The following is a 14,846-nucleotide window of genomic DNA, read 5'->3' as shown; positions in this document are numbered from 1 at the left end:
AAATCCGCCGTAAATGCGCCAGAAACGTAGGACTTCCGTCTGATTTTACATGTTATCGGCGGATATATAATAGCGGGTTTTCCTGTAGTGATATTTTATTGTCTAGCATTTTGGTCATGTGTTTGATAATTTTCTAAACCAATAGGGATCGAATCCCACATACAGCGCACAATCCCGAGCCGGTGGGTATATTAACGGGCAGTTGAGTAGCTAGGTGGGGCAGGGTGTCCAGGAGGCGGGCAGCATAGAATTTGAGCTTGGCGGGAAGATAGCAGGCAGCGCAGGAAGCCTTCTAGGCGGGCGAACAGGGAGCTTGGGAAGCCGAGGGAAGGCCAAAATATTATTTTTTTGGCCGCCGAAAATTTTTACTGCCCGAAAAGGCCGCCGAAAAATTTTTTCTTACGTGTGTTTTACCGCCGTAAATTTTTCCGTCAGAAAACCCCCGACAAATTCTAAAGCTACCAAAAAATGATCAATTTCTATTAGATATTATCCCCGGTAATATGTGATTTTGTTGTAGTGTATTCAATTATTAAAAAATGAAAAATGGCTCAAATAAATTTTAATAAATTAGGATATGCTTGGAATAGTGATACACATTCATGAGATGTAGGCTATAAAATGAAGGCCCACCCAAGTGCAAAATAATAATATGGAATATGTGAAATTTCACTTAAAAAATATAAATATCATGTAAATGATTAAACCAACATTTAGAAAATTTAGAGATGTATATGCCGACTCAAAGGCATTTCATAAATTTTTTTTAATTGATTTAAATAGGTTTTATATTTCAAAAATAATAAAAATTACTAATATTTAACATTGTTGGCTAAAATCACATTATAATATTTGAATTTGTTCATATTGATCTCATTTTTATATGAGGTCATTAGATACTACCCAAACTCCTTATCATAAATCTGATGATTAATAATCACCCATCTATCAATCATCTAACCAACAATCAACACCAAAAAAAACCTCCAGTCAAACTTCAATTGAACACTAATCAGAATTCCTACATTCAATATATAAATCAACTTGCAATCACATGGACAATTACAACCTTGCACTGTAATCATGTCGTTCAGTGCATTGCCTAGCTCAGCGCACTGACATCATTAGTCTAGCTCACAACCAACAACCAATTCACTTAGCCTGTAATCAATCAACACTTTAATCTTCTAAACAATCTAGTCTATAAACCAATCAGTATGCACTTCCAGCATTCAATCATCAACATTCAACTACAATAATTGCCCTACTAAATAAAAATAAATTTTGAAAGAGATTCAATAACTTAATTTAAAATAAAAAATAATTAAATGAAACACAATTGAGATAAATTATTTTCTAATAATGGAATGTAAATACAATATGTTTCATAACGATTCTCTTTATTATTGATGATATTTAGAGCATATGCATTACCGACCGCTCAGTCAAGCGTAAAGAGATAAAGGATAGATTAAACACTTCCAACCTTAATATCACTCTAAACTCTCAAAGTCTGTCACCCTGTGAAAATCTTAAAAGAGTAAGTAAAGCATGAACTGTTAAAACTCTATCATGATAATTCATCTCTATAAATTTGATACATGACAAACACTATTTCTATGCTAGCTTGCATCATATCAATCCAATATATTCGGTTGTGTCTGCTTTTCTATTCCTAGGCTCATCATTACATCTATTATTAACTACACATATGACTACTATATGCGTTAAATGAAGACATGCTATATTGAAAATATCATAAAATTATTGATGAAGAGAACTCATTATTAATCCATATTTCATTTTCACCATCAATCCAAAACTAGAGAATTTGGTAATATATAAAGAATAAGTGAAGCATATTCATTTTTATTAATTGCAAAAAAGAAAGAAAGTATAGAAAAAAAGATGTCACCGGATGGTTCAATGATCTCATCTACACTCCTCCTTTAACTTACATAATTGCTTCCACAAGCACTCTAATAAAATGTATCTAGTACTTCTCTAAATTTACTTAGTTGTTACCCCTAAGGAAAAAACTCAGAGAAACACTATAAAGACTGAAATTAAATAAGTGTTTGAACTCTTCTACTAACATTACATACAGGTTATTTATAAAAAAAATATTGAAAATGGATTCTGGCGCCATGGCGCTTAAGACACTTATGCCCCAGCTCCCATAAAATGAACCAATGCCACAGCGTTGAAGGTTTCCTCTGTTGCGGTGCTTACTGATATGGACCTGTTATTTAATTAATCAACGCGTTGTTTCACTAGAAGATTGTGGCCTAAACAACTATAATTGTAGCGCCACGACACTACTGATGGTTGAGCACTGCGATGTCCATGTGACACTCCCTTGACTTAGCAGAATTAGAATTTGGCGTCCTGGCGCTGTGCAAAAAGAGACAGGGCTTTGCGGCACTGACTCCTCTGACGCTGATGTTACGACGCTGGGATACTTAGCTGGGCTCTGTGACATTGATTCCTTCAATGTTGTGGCGCTGTCAAACATAGACTGGGTGCTTCCATGTCCATATTCGACTCTACGGAGGTGTCAATGATGGTGCTTCAATGGTATTGTGTCCGATGTTGCTGCGCTATAACAACACATTTTTACTAACAAATTAACACATAAAATATAACATTATTTACACTCATCACTTGTTGAGTTTGATTTATTAAACTCACCTATTGCATCTTTTTACAACAGGTTTGGTAGGTGTGTTTGGTGGGCCATTACCTCAGGAGAAGGGTTTTCAACAGAAGCCTATTTTTAGTATTTTATATTTTTAATGGATTATTTTGAAGGTTGTGTAGTTTATTTTATGTTTACTATTCTATTTACATTCCTTCTAGTTGTCTCATAACTATCATTATTTGAATGTACTAATTATTTGTATTTAATTAATGAATTGGCTTTTAATTGACTCTCTTTATTCACTTTGGTATTTATATATCATGTTGTGTCACTTGTATATGAATGCTTCCCTTTTTAATACAAAACAAGTCTTATATCCCTTCATCGCATCCCGTGTTGCCGGTGTGTACCCCTTTTGGACCCAGGGTGTGACATGGACCTTAGAGGAAAACTTGTTGGTTTGTCCAATCCTTTATGGCGCCCTTAGTGGGATCCAAAGAAATGGAGCAGTTGTTGTCAACTGTACGTTTAGAAATTGAAAGGAGATTATGTGATTGATATGGTACATGAAAAATAGATGGCAGAGAAAGCCTACGTGAAGGTGTAGGTAGTAGATACGGTTGTCAAAACGGGTTCACGGGTCGGGTTCGGGTCGAACCCGAATTGACCCTGCTCAAAACGGGTTGATCCTAACCCGACCCGTTTTCACAAACGGGTCAGGAAATCTAACCCGGACCCAACCTGCGTGGGTTACGGGTTGACCCGACCCCACCCACGAACCCGGGATGCGCTTGCGAACAAATGGTCGAACGCGCTTGCGAATAGCGAACTGAGACCCGAGATGCACTTGCGAACCCGAGATGTGCTTGCGAACATACCATCCGATGCTTGACGCCTTGAGCACGACGACGGTGGGGCCAGCACCAAGCAGTGACTGGTCAGGAAAGCGGAGTTTGGAGAGCCTATCGCCTACAGTGGTCGCCTGCCGGTGCGACAAAGCGGACGTCGATGCGGCAGACCGGAGCGACGGACGCGGAATACCGCTCAGCGGACCCCTGACGCGGGACGACGACATGACAAAACGACGAGACAGAGACACAGATTGGACTCTTGACGCAGCAGATCGCAGGCTAACGTGACAAGGCGATAGGCTGACAGGTGGGTGAGGCGGGAAATTGAATTTCACAGGTCAAATCGGGTCGACCCGCGGGTTTCCAGGTCAACCTGAACCTGACCCATTTTTTCAAACGGGTCGTATATCCAAACCCGAACCTGACCTGTTTCACAAACGGGTTGACCCAAACCCAAATTTTTTCTGGTCAGATTCAAGTTCGGGTCGGATTTCAGGTCGTGTCAAAAATTGACACCCCTAGTAGTAGACACTTTCCAGAATAGAGAGCGGGCAATAAGATGGCGTTGCCCATCAAGACTTGGTCGAAATCGAGATGAGCAATGAGTTGGCGAACAGATTGAAGATCAGAGTTAAATGTGCAGTGGCTCCATTGTCCAGGTTCCAAGAGTTTGAGGTTGAGGCATCAACATGGAGAACTTGGTTGAACGTGGAAGTGGAGGGAGAGTAGGATAGGTATATTCAATGCCGGTAGGTGAGTGCGGAATGAAAGTTTTTGCCACATATTTGACAGTCCATGGAACTCTGTGCTTTGCTGCTTCTAGCGGATATCTGATAAGCCGGATGTTTAGGATGAGTAAAGGGATTGTTAGACCACATCGATGCAAATAAGAAGAAAAATGGCCATGACCACATCCTTGAATGCTTTGTAGTTGGATGGAAAATTATTTAGAATATAAAGAAAGATGTCTTCGATATCAATAGAGCCACTGACAGCATTAATGTTGTTGACAATTAATTTGACATAGGATAGATGCTCTGTCATAGACTAATTTTTCATGGTGAGAGAGTGAAATTCAATTTTAAGCTGAATAACTCGAGATTGATTTGTGGATTGGAGATTACGCTCGAGTGTGGTCCAAATGGAATGGCATGAATCAAGATTAAGGCTCTGTTTGAGACAGGTTTTTTGCCGCTTCTTAAAACAGCTTTTTAGTAAAAAAAAATATTTTTTTATTAAAAAAACTGTTTTAAGAAGCAATAAGAAAGCCGTCAAAAACAAAGACTAAGAATATAAGATAGTATAGACAGAGAAATATTGGAAAAGAGGGCAGCGTCTAAGTTCTGATCAATGAGAAGTCGTAGGTTGAATTGAGGATTGGAGGTGGGATGGCCTGTGTCGAAGATACCCATCAAATCCATTTGTTGTGAATAATTTGAGGATTTAAGAATGCCAAGTTAGATGGTTATCGGCAAGAAGATGAAAGTAGACAATATTTTTCATGTTGGACATGAGAAATTTACTCTGAGAAGGAATTGGTGTGTCACCAAGTTTAATAACTGCAGAATCCACAGGAAGAAAGCAGAAAACAGAGAAAAAAAAAAGAAAGAATTTCTGCTATTAAGTACTTTCTGCATGTATAAAGTAAGCTTTCATATACATGGATACAAGAAAGAGTATTAAGGACTGTGTTACCCTTAGTTGTAAATCAACGGTGGATATAAGAGCAGCAGGACTGCAGGAGTGTAGCTGGCGGCACCATTTCCGACGGTCCATGTTAGTGTTGGCATGAATGAGATTGGTGATTTTATGATACCAGAGAATCGCTATAACTATGCTAGGCAGAAACTTTCTTAAATTCATACTCCACATCTTCTTGACCTTTCAGATTTAACAAATTAAGCTTAAATCATCCCATCTTTATTGTAAGTAGTTGTGGAAATTTCTGCGGTAAGCTGCATTTCAGTATAATTCATCACAGCAATTCTGTAAAGCCATATAGAAAATATTTTTAACATCAAGAAAATTGTCGCACAGAGAATAAAAGAAGGAACACAAAAAATGATATCATGATCAAATTTTTAGGGGTGGAAGTAAATCATGCAATGAAATAAATATGAAAATAGAAATGCAGCGGTAAGTAAAGAACACCAAGATTTAACGTGGAAAAATTAGAAACCGGAAAAAAACCACGGAACCACACCACACCAAAAAATCCACTATGAAGAATAGAAGAAATTTGTACATATCTCTCTTCTCTCTCGTTCTCTCCTTCTCTTCTTTCTTACACCGTTCTTATACAATAACAAACAAAGAAATACAATACATATAACCAAGGGACGCCACTCTTTAGAAAAATGAGAAAGAAAATCTGTCCAATCAGCCTCGCAACATTGCAGTAGCAGTTTGGAGCACCATGGCGCTTAATGCGCTGTATCCAGTCTGCCGTTGCATCGCTCGATCTTGAACACTGCAGTGTTAGATTCTCTGTCTTTTCTCTAAGCAAACTATGTAGCACAAGGGTGCACGGGTACGCAACACCAAGACGTTGTAAAAAAAAAAAAAATTGGAGCCCGAGAAAGAAGAGAACCCCCCCAGCTAGCACGCACGACAAATTGAGTTGAGGTCAGTGGGAATAGTACAACCTAATTGATCGACATAATTAGTTTCCACACATACCAGCAAAAATTTTGAATGTTAAAGGTTTTGGTTTGTTTCAAGATGAGTATAATTTATTAATTATAGCATCTCAAAGAAGATCCGAGAGTTTTCGAGGCAGTATTTTTTTATCAATATGTCCTGATACAAATTATGTTCAAAACAAAATGTCTATAAGATTTTACTATGATATGGAATGAGAAATGGGGAAGAATGCAGAATAACAAACAAACAAGAAAAGTTATTGTACAAAGAAATGCTTGTGCTGATCACTGCTGAAGAAAATAGAAACAGATAATCACTAACTGCTTTATTTATATTTACCTGTTGATGAGTTCCACACACACAAATCATTGATGGTAGGTTTTCAGTCGGACAGTCGCTGAACTTAAGAAAATAGAAAACCAGCTGCGCAATGCAGAGAACTGAATGGGATGGCAAAAAAAGAAAAAAAATTAAAATGAAGTGAATTATAACAAAATGTTCTTATACAAAAATTTACATGAATAGGAAAACACTTGGCTAAACTCGGTTGCCTTTTGCACGAGTAAGAAAATATCCCGTTTGAAGAAAGGAAGGATCCTAAAGAATTGATCTCTTTTTTGATTGTTGAATCTCTATTTGATCGATCAATGCGTGATATTCTGAATTCTGATTTCTAACGGAATCAAAATGATATCTGGATTGATCAGAAGAAGAACCTTTCCATTGGCTAGAATCCGTTACTTGAACAAAAATAGATCTTGTGGAATCATATTGAATATTTGACAATACATTCCATTAGGCGATCGTGTTTCTCACAGGATTTTTCATTACTTAAGAAAATAATAAGATACCGAATATTTAAACAACATAAGAAAAATTTCAATTATCTTTTAATTTATATAATTTGCCTTTCTTATATTAAATGTATTTCTTTCTTAAAGCAGATTCTGCTTAAAAGCAGAAGATTTTGATAATTTCTTTGGGAACAATAAAATATGAGATTAGTGGATGCTCTTATTGGACTGCGATTTATATATAACCTATTTGAGTTTGGGCAATCAATTGAAGGTTTGGGCTTTAAACCTTTAGAGAATGAAGGCTTTAGGAAACAACTGTTGCACATTATTAGAAAACCGAGTGAACGAGTAAGTCTAGTAAGTATAGGAAGTATGTGAGAAGTTATAGCATCTGAGAAAGAAACACATCAACGGTAAATAAAATGAGAAAATGATTCAAAAGATGTATCTTTACCTTTTATTTAATTTATATTTTTTATTTTGTGCGGAGTCCGGAGGGCATCCGGAGACCAATAAAAATATGCCACGTCGCCCAAAAAATGTACTATGCTCGGTACCGAGCGCTTAACCGGACGGTTCTACCATCCGGTGTCCGCACAGAATAATAGCTCGTTGCAGATTGACACCGATATGTGGACTAGGTGAATAATATGCATATTAATTATTAGCTTTGACATAGCTCCCTCTTTTGAAGCAAGTGCCTCGGACGATTCTTTGAGGGTGAATGTCCTGGCGAGTCTTGAGAGCTAAAATGTTGGGCAAATCAATTTTGACGAGTTCTTCGGGCATAGAAGGCAAGTTCCCATAGATGAGTATCAAGTCCCTAGTTATGAGGGCGAGTCCCCTGGATAGGGGTAGTCGCAATCCAGGAACAAGTCCAACCAGTGAAGTCGTAGTCAAGTTTTTCAAAGATGTGTGCTTCTTGCAACTTGATTAGGATATTAGTGGTAAGCTTATGGCCTTGATTGCTGATAGTAGCTATGAGAGAGCGGGATTGGTTGAGGCGAGTGATCCTCAGGATATGTGCTAGAGTGGATGAGTCTTTTGCATGAGCTCGCAAAGCTTGATTGCATCCTTGATCTGTTCTCTTAGGGTGAGTATCCACGTCTCTAAAAAGGGACAGTGTTCATTATCATCAATAACTCTAAAGGTCACGTGTTTTGCGGGCTCACTTTGATCATGTGACCCACCACCTAATTGAGCTCCATAATACCTATTAGATACCTGCAACCAGGGGAGGAACCAGCAATAATTTTCAGGGGGGACTTATTAGTAACTGTTGGCATATATATCGTGGGTTCAAGGGGGCAGCGCGGAACAAATTTTTATTTACTAGTTCTCTTTGTATTTGGTTCATCATTCCCTAACAATAACACATCTACACAATATATTTAATTATATTGGGGACAATTGCCTAAAGACCAAAGTATTTTAATATTTTTAGGGGGGGGGCAATTGTCTAAAATCCCTTGTAATGAAGAATAAAAAATAAATTGAAGGAGACAAATTATCTAAATAATATTATAGCGAACAAAAAAAATCAAGGCCTCCAAAGGATTCCGCCCCTGCCTACAACTCAACTATATATGCATAAGCATACAGACATAGCATATGTATTTATATAATCTGCTATGATTTCATTTGAACTCAAGATCTATTTGAGATCATTTCTTTTGTTTTTTTTTATATCACTGCCATACTTCTATTTGAGTTTTTTTTTTTTTTTGGTGAAAATATGTTTTTTATAATGAAATCTACTAAATAGTGGTAGCTATTAAAAACTGATCACTGGCATTCTTAAAAAAGAAAAAAAAGAAAAAAAAATCATAATAAATTTACAATTATATTTATAAAAAATTATAGCAGCCCCCATACAAACCCTCCATTAGAGCATGAAATAAAAATATCTCTTATCAATTTAAAACATTAGCTAAGCTCATACGCATATCTAAGAAAATACCATACTAATAAATTTATTCACATTTTTTTTTTTTTGGAACTTTGATTCAATTAAGTGTTAGTTTGAAATGACTTTCTTACTGCTTCTTAAAGTTGTTTTTTAGCAAAAAATTAATTTTTTATATTAAAAAACTTTTTTAAGAAGTAAAAAAGTCATCTCAAATGAAGCCTAAGTCAAACTCACACACACATCACAGACGTAAGCTTCGAACCCATGACCTAACTCTTAATTGATAGTCGAAGCTCCCAACCAATAGATCAAAATATGCTCTGCAATTATCAAATTTTGATTGATGCAACAAAGCCAATCTACCTATTGCCAATTTAAGGAGTAGGGGGCAATGAGAGATGACAGTTCCATACATAGCATGTGATTGGTTGATCGCCTCTTTAAAATCTTAGCTGGATTCTTATTATGCAAAACTGCAAATGCATTGAAATCATTCTCTTCTTGTTTCCTACTACAGGGCCAGAATAATATATATTCTGGCCCACTAGTTCGACTTATAACCTCCAAAAAAATATTGGATTTTCCACAATTTGTAAAATTGCTAATTTACAAGTTTTATAACACAATAATTACATTTTTATTCGCATTATTTGTTGAATAAAATATTTTTTATTGATATTAACTTGTGTCGTATCATGTATGATTATTCGATAAGTTTTATGCTGGCTGTCGACTACCTAATGCAACTGTCTATTTTTTTTTTTGAACCATGACTTGAGAGACTTGAGAACGACATTATTAAAGATTTTATTTTATCAACTTGTGTCATATAGAAAAACAATAAAATTATACTTTTACTTAAATTGCATATAATTATAATTTTAAATAATTTGATGTCGACTATCTAATGCAACTGTCAATTTTTTTGAACCAAGATTTGAGAGACTTGAGAACGACATTATTAAATACTTTATCCCCACTTAGTGGGATAAAGACTTGTTGTTGTTATTAACTTGTGTCATATAGAAAAAAAACAATAAATTTATACTTTTACTTAAATTGCATATAATTATAATTTTAAATAATTTGAAAAAAAAATTATTTAAGTAATATATGAATAATAATTATTTCATGAAGCCTACGTGGTTACATCTATGGGTGTCAAAAAATGACCCGATCCAAACCTGATATCTGAAAATTTTAGGTTTGGGTTGACCCGTTTAATAAATGGGTTGGATTTGATTCAAAATTTTGGCCATTTATTAAACGGTTCAGGTTGACTCACAACCCGATTGTGATCAATTTCATTTATTTTCTCCTTATTTTTTTATTTGTTGTATGATTGCCTTATTTTTTTATATTAATTAATCTAAAATCTATTGTTAAAAAGTAAAAAAAAAATTATTCAAAATGAGTTTTCGGATTGGTTCGAATTATTCAATTGCTAGTGAGTCGGATTTGGATCCACATTTTGACCAAATTATCAAAATGGAGAAGTTCAAGTTGGTCATATTCAAGTTGGGTCAATTTTGAGTTGGACCTGAACCTAATTTGTTGACCCGTTTTTACTCCCTAGCTTCATCTTCTTAATGCTATGGTATAAATTATGCTATGATATAAATAAAATGTTTTATAAGGGAACAAATGCCTTCTCTAATAAAAAAATATGAATATGCAAAATTACTTGATATTTTTATTAGTAAATATTAAATTCTTCTCTTCAGATAACCAAATTAAGGTATAAGCCCTACTAAGAAAATTGTTTGATATTTATAATATTTTCATAATTTTTATGGAAGCAATATTATTAAAATAAATATAATGAAATTTATCTTTGTACTTATATAGTTTTACTCTTAAGACTAATGAGCATTTGAAACAACAAAGGTCACGCCGGCCGTTTGGAATATGATGACTTAGTGCTAATTATTTAATTATTTATGCAAAACTTTTTTTATATAAAAATAGAAATATTGAATTTTGAAGTAAGATATGAGTGGCATGGGTTTGATTTGTCATATTTGATTAGAACAAGGGCCTAACTATGCTTTTATTAGTGCGAAATATCGCTATACCACAGCCGATAGTGGCAACGGTCACTTTCTTTTTTGCTTTTTTCCATCAAAGAGCACTTATAATTGGTAGGAATTTAAATGAGGCAAGAGAAATCTGATATATCGGTTAAGAAAATTCCGTGTACTTATAAGGAGAAAGGTTTGTTAAGCAAGAGGAAAAAAAGGAAGATTCATTGGATGGGGCGATCATGCACGAATCTTAGGAGGCCCGATATTATTTAGCTTTAGGAGGTGAACAATTATCACTTGGGAGGAATGTTTTCAGGGACTAAGTGGCCAACTCAGTATGTTGGAGTGGCAATAGTGCCACACTTAAAGGTGTCACAATCCAAACAGGTTTCCTATCGTGTTGGTTTGTAACATGCCGACCCCAAGATTTGAGTTTTAGAAACTATTTAAATTTTTTGTCCAATTTTAACTTTAAAACAAATAAAAAATCACAGAATTGCTAATAATTTTCTAGTATACAGAAAATTAACTCATCTATATATTTTTTTCATTTATCATCATTAGTTTTGTTGTGTTATGGAGTGTTCGCGACGGTAGAGAAATATTAATTTTAACATCTTAGCGTTGTACAAAGATCTGGCAGGCAAACATGTAAGAGAGAGTGTGTAACATTTATGAGACACCAAGATTTTTACATGAAAAATCCCTGAAAAGAGGAAAAAATCACGGGGCCTAGCCCAGTTTGAATGAATCCACTATTATTTGCAGTCGATTACAAATTTGGTTCTTCTTTGGAGGAAGGCCTTAGCTTGATGTACATCTTACAGAGTACATTACATGGTGGGAATACAAAGAATCACTATTGATGTGTTTGTTTGGTCGGAAGGGCTGTGGGCGACGTAAGTCAGAAGGACCGTAGTCGGTGGGCAACGTAAGTCGGAAGGACTGTAGTCGGTGGGAGACGTAAGTCGTAAGGACTGTAGTCGGCGGGTTACGGAGGTCGAAAGAAATGTAGTCGGTGGGCAATGTAAGTCAGAAGGATCGTAGTCGACAGGCAACGAAAGTTGGAAGGACTATAGTCGGTGGACGACGTAAGTTAGAAGAACCGTAGTCAGTGGACGACGGAGGTTGGAATGACTGTAGTCGATGGGTAACATAAGTCAGAAGGACCGTAATCGGTGGACGACGGAGTTCAGAAGGACGACGTCAGATAGAAGTCTGGTAATGAATAAAAATCCAACATCAGATAGATGTCCGGTGAAAGTCCAATAACGGACAGAAGTCTGGCAACGAGTAGAAATCTTATGACAAATAGAGGTCTAATGTCGAGTAGAAGTTTGATGTCAGTCGGCGACTGGGAAGAACTCTAGCGTTAGATAGTATTCGGGCAAAACTCCAAAGTCATCTAGAGATCATACATAATTCTGGCGTCACTTAGAGATCGGGCGGAACTCCAGCATCACTTGAAAGTTGGGCGGAACTCCGGCATCACTTAAAAGTCGGGCGGAACTCCCCGTTCACTTGAAAGTCAGGCGAAATTCTGGCGTTCCAAGAAAGTCGGGCAGAATTCCGGCGTCCCGTGAAAGTTGGGTAGGATCCCGGCGGTGGTCGAGGAGGAGTTTCTTCCCTCCTTCCCTTCTCTTCTTCTCCTCTTTTCTTCTTCTTGCTTGGATCCCCTCTTAAGAGAAACGAGGGGCTATTTATAGTTTTTGAGGATGGCATGACCTGTAAATAGGAGTATGATCAAGGGCAAATGTGGAGTGGTTTCGATGGACGGTCGATATTGAATCCTTTGATCATAGGCCGTTCATCAGATATTTGAATGTCTTAATGATATCAGAATTCAACGATATTGGGCTTGCTAGACTCGTCTCGTCGAATTGCTCGATTCAAGTATAAGCATGTTATATTTAGAAACTGTTTGATAATCCAAATTATGGATTGAACCTTCTAAATGTGCTTCAGATCTTCGATTTGGACCCATTTGGGCTCAGATTGAATTGAATTTGGTGTCGTTGAGTTCGTATTTTTGAGACGATCATTTTGACTATAAGTTTGTTGAAATTGAAGTTCAGATGATCCCAAATTTAATTTTTGAAGTTTCCGGCTTGATTTTTTGCCTCGAGATTCGTGTCCGACCAAGATAATTTTTTGAAGATATATCAAGTTTTTTAATCAAGATTTTTTTAATAATATAAAATAACATAATTTCCAAATTACCAATGTATAATTTTTGAAAAAAAAAATTAATTTTTAAAATATCTATCTATATCACATACATAAAGTTATAATGTCAAACTTTTATAGGTGTAAAGTTATCCTTATTTTTAAACCACAAAAATATAAATTAAATAAAAAATTCTAAAAATATTATGTTTTTTATGACTAAATAGGCAAAATATCACCTTCTTTGATATGAGCAACTATTAGAACCGAACTGTTAGCTGAATATGACTTAAAGTGGCCCAAATTTGACTTTCTCTATTTAGAAATCCCCCTCATTAGCCAGCTACCCCCCTTAGAAATGGAATGGATTTAATTAATGAAAAAGGATATTTTTTATTTTAAAATTAGACCCAACACCACAGTGCTCCCTCAGGGAGTCTGCAGTGCCATAACACTCCCTCGAGGAGCCCACAACACCATGTGTCAAATCCAGTGTCAAAAGAGCTCAACATTACAGGGCTGCCTACCCCAATGTTGTCGTGCCTTAGGATGAAAATTTTTATTTCCAAAACATGCAAACAGATCCCACCAGGTCCGACTTCAAAGCACATGTAGACTTTCATACACACACAAAATATTTCTAAACATATGAAAAAATGTTCAAAAGAAAAAAAAATCAATTGATTACCTTTCTAAGATCAAGTCAAAACAAGTTGAATTGTATACTGATCATGGAGGTGCCAAAACTCTCATCTCCTAAGAAAAATATCATCGTAGATATTTTAGAACTTAGACCATTAGAATAAATTAGGAAACAACAACTTCATCTCAAATTCCTTCTCATAAGTAGCTTCTCAATGTGTTCTATTCTTTCAGTGAACTTAAACTATTAGAATCTTTTTGTTTCTTAATCTCTTAACATAATATGCCATAATTCTATCTAGTTCTTCTCCGTAGCTCAGATTGGAACATACCTCAACTTCTTATGTAGATATTCATTCTAACAATCGGATATCCACTTTCTCAGTAGTGACATGAAATAGGTTGTGAATGCCAGTCATATGATTTGGCAATAGTAATATGTAAGAAGATTTTTCAATCCTTTCAATTAGTTCAAACTTGTTAATGCCTTTCATCCTCTTGATTTTCATATATATAAAGTCTCTTACTCGAAACTCTACTTGGTGCTTGGCATCATAATACTATTTCTTCCTATCCTACACAACATTTAATCTATCCTTGATCAAATGTTTTTTTAGTAGCATCATCAACTAAAGCTGGCCCAATCATATTCCTTTCACCCACCTCTATCCAAGATAGAGATGTTCTACATTTCCTACCATGCAAAGTTTTATAAGGGGCCATACCTATGCTTGATTGAAAGCTGTTGTTATAAGAAAATCCAATTATAGAGATATAATCCTGCCAACTACCGCCAAAGTCTAAAACACATAATCTCTATAGATCTCCTAGTATCTGAATGGTCTTATGGGATTATCTACCAGCTTATGGATGAAAAGTCCTAAAAAATGTAACTTTGTTGAATACCCTTCTATAGTCTAGAGATGAACCTTCCATCTTTTTAGAAATAATCACCTTTAGAATTCCATGTAATTATATAATCTCCTGCACATACACTTATGCCAATATTTTTAATAAATCAAACTATTTGATAAAAAAACATGACTATATTGTTATAACATTTTATTTTGGAATTGCTACAACACTCTAGGCTTGGGCTGGAGACAAAGAGTGGAGCACTTAGTGCTCCAAACCTTGAAGCGATATTGTTATAGGCTATTGCATCACAACATT

This window comes from Dendrobium catenatum, unplaced genomic scaffold (assembly GCF_001605985.2).
Source record: "Dendrobium catenatum unplaced genomic scaffold, ASM160598v2 fragScaff_scaffold_819, whole genome shotgun sequence".
Classification (NCBI taxonomy): Eukaryota; Viridiplantae; Streptophyta; class Magnoliopsida; order Asparagales; family Orchidaceae; genus Dendrobium; species Dendrobium catenatum.
The sequence above is the reverse complement of the archived record's forward strand: the minus strand, read 5'-3'. Positions refer to the sequence as shown.